General features: G+C 37.9%; 1 non-coding gene across 1 annotated transcript; it reads left to right on the top strand.

Moving 5' to 3' along the window:
• Positions 1-309: 309 nt before the first annotated feature.
• Positions 310-416, top strand: LOC126793008 (small nucleolar RNA R71). Its single transcript, XR_007671995.1, has one exon. It is a non-coding gene; the product is annotated as a small nucleolar RNA R71 (small nucleolar RNA).
• The last annotated feature ends 2,032 nt before the right edge of the window (positions 417-2,448 follow it).

The following is a 2,448-nucleotide window of genomic DNA, read 5'->3' as shown; positions in this document are numbered from 1 at the left end:
TTGAATGAACAAATGCCACACGCTTGAGCGTTGATGCTCGAACCATTGAATGCCTTGACAAGAACGTCAAGCTTTTTTTTTAAAGTAGCCATTTGATTCCTTGTATCAATGTCATACACCCCACGACTCTTGCTTCCTCTCTTATCCTTAGAACTAAATTGGCGATTGTTGTCGGCCAAGTCTTCAATCAAGGTGTAAGCTTCTTGACTGATCTTGTTAATGAATGTGCAGCCACATGCCGAATCCACCATACTCTTGTTAGTGGTGTCAAGTCCTTCATAGAAGAATTGCACCAAGTCATCCAATGAAATACCATGGTGAGGGCACTTCCTTTGTAGTTCCTGAAATTCCTCCCATGCCTCGTAGAGTGAATCACCATCCTTTTGAGTGAAGTTCGAAATCTCCCTCCTTAGTCTTTTCATGAGTTGAGCAGGGAATAATTGTTTCAAGAACTTCTTAGTAATTTCGTCCCATGTGGTGATGATCCCAGCAGGCAGAGAGTACAACCAACACTTAGCATCGTCCTTAAGAGTAAATGGAAACAAAAGTAACCTCAAGCCTTCTTGAGACATATGATGAATTGATTGGAGCTTGCAAATGTCCAAGAACTCCCTAAGGTGAACATTAGAGTCTTCCATTGAGGAACCAGAGTACTTAGGCAACTGCCCAAGCAATTGAACCGAAATGGAGAAGTTGGGATCATTAGGTGAAGTGAAAGCAATGCATGAAGGTGATTCAAGGGTGGTGGGAATGAAAGCATTCTTGAGTGCCATTGGAGCACCAGCAGGAACTAGGTCACGGTCTGCAATTGTGTATGTCTCTGAATTGAAGATGAAGAGGAAGAAATGATCCTCCTCTTCTTCTGATCTGGGTGAAGAGTTTAAGATTGAATTGCATGGAGATGATTCGAAATCTAGGGGTCCATTCGAGAAAGATTTTTGTAAGTCTCCAAGTGCTTGAATACGATCTTTGAGCTCTTGTGTTTTCTTAGATATTGCGGACATGCATAATTCCTGTAATACAAAAGTTAAAGGGTTAGCATTGAGGAATACAAAATGAAGACATGAATCGTGCCCTTCCTTGGTCATATACACGGCACACTTATGGAAGAGGCACGACAACTATGTTGTCATGTTACAAAGTTAGTTTTTTACGTTTATAAAGTTCATACAATTCACAAGTTCTTTTTGCCATTTCAATGATTGAACGATCGATTGATTCTAAGTAGTAAACCGAGGTGGACGTGCGGCATAAGTATTGATGTCTAGACATAAGATCAAGTCTTTGTTTCAGAAGGCCGTATAGCTCAATTAGAGATAGTGAACGTGGTATGACTCATTTGTGGTCATTGAACTCCATATCGACTCCATCACCGAGATGTATGTCAGTCAATAGTTATCTGAGATCCAATTTTGGTCTCATGCACCAGGGTAATAAAATAGCGTGCCCCTTACTTAGCTGGACTCAAACTTGGGTGTTAGACAAATCTCCAAGTGTTAATAAAAGCCGCCCTCAACCTCATGCAAAAACTTTGGAAGAAAACATGAGGGGTTGAGGCTAATATTAACAATTCCGTTCGATTTACAACCTACAACAATCATTCATTCAACCATCAAAACAACATCCTAAGAATTATTTACTATATGTTACAACAAAATAAGATAAGCATATACAAATTTACAATATGAATAGTGAACTCGAAATTAAAAGATTAGAGATCCATAAAGATGGATCACCGGCAACGCCGCCATTTGATCGGTTCGATTACTTGACATCAATATTAACCATGTAAGCATCGTTAGTAGTATAAAGTAAGAGTGTATCGTTCACAAACCGGGGATCCACCAGGGCAAAGAATCACAAACATTTAAAAACGAATTCACAAAGAGATATAAGTTTTAAAGATATAGGATCATATCAAACATAAAATAAAAAAGCTAAACTAATATATACATGTGATCAACCAACTAACACACAAACATCACCAAACAAACCATCACAAGTAGCTTCGCAATCAAAATCTCATCCTATGCAAACACCGAGCCTTAGCGGACAAGTATTGAGTGAACAAGTAACAACCTAATGCCGAACTAGGTTACTTAGCGCATCCCTAACTGGAAACATGGCTTGGTAATTCTATCTTAGCGCTTACAAATTACAAGCTAACATGTCATTCTCAATCTTACCACTTCATTGATTCATCTCTTATCTAATTACTTAGCACATCTTAGATAACAAACATATCATGGTTAATTCCTAATGATTCCTAACAAGTCAAGCATGTCACTTACTTTAACAAGTTAACAAAAACACTTAAGAATCTTATATGCAAAACTAACTTAGCGCCTTGAATCACATAGTTAACGCACAAGAAATAGAATCATTAAATCATTAAATTATAAACTCACGACATCTACATAGAAATCATAGAAAACAAAATCAGAACTA

This window comes from Argentina anserina, chromosome 4 (assembly GCF_933775445.1).
Source record: "Argentina anserina chromosome 4, drPotAnse1.1, whole genome shotgun sequence".
Lineage (NCBI taxonomy): Eukaryota > Viridiplantae > Streptophyta > Magnoliopsida > Rosales > Rosaceae > Argentina > Argentina anserina.
Note: the sequence above shows the minus strand (reverse complement) of the source record. Positions and strands in the feature narration are given on the sequence as shown.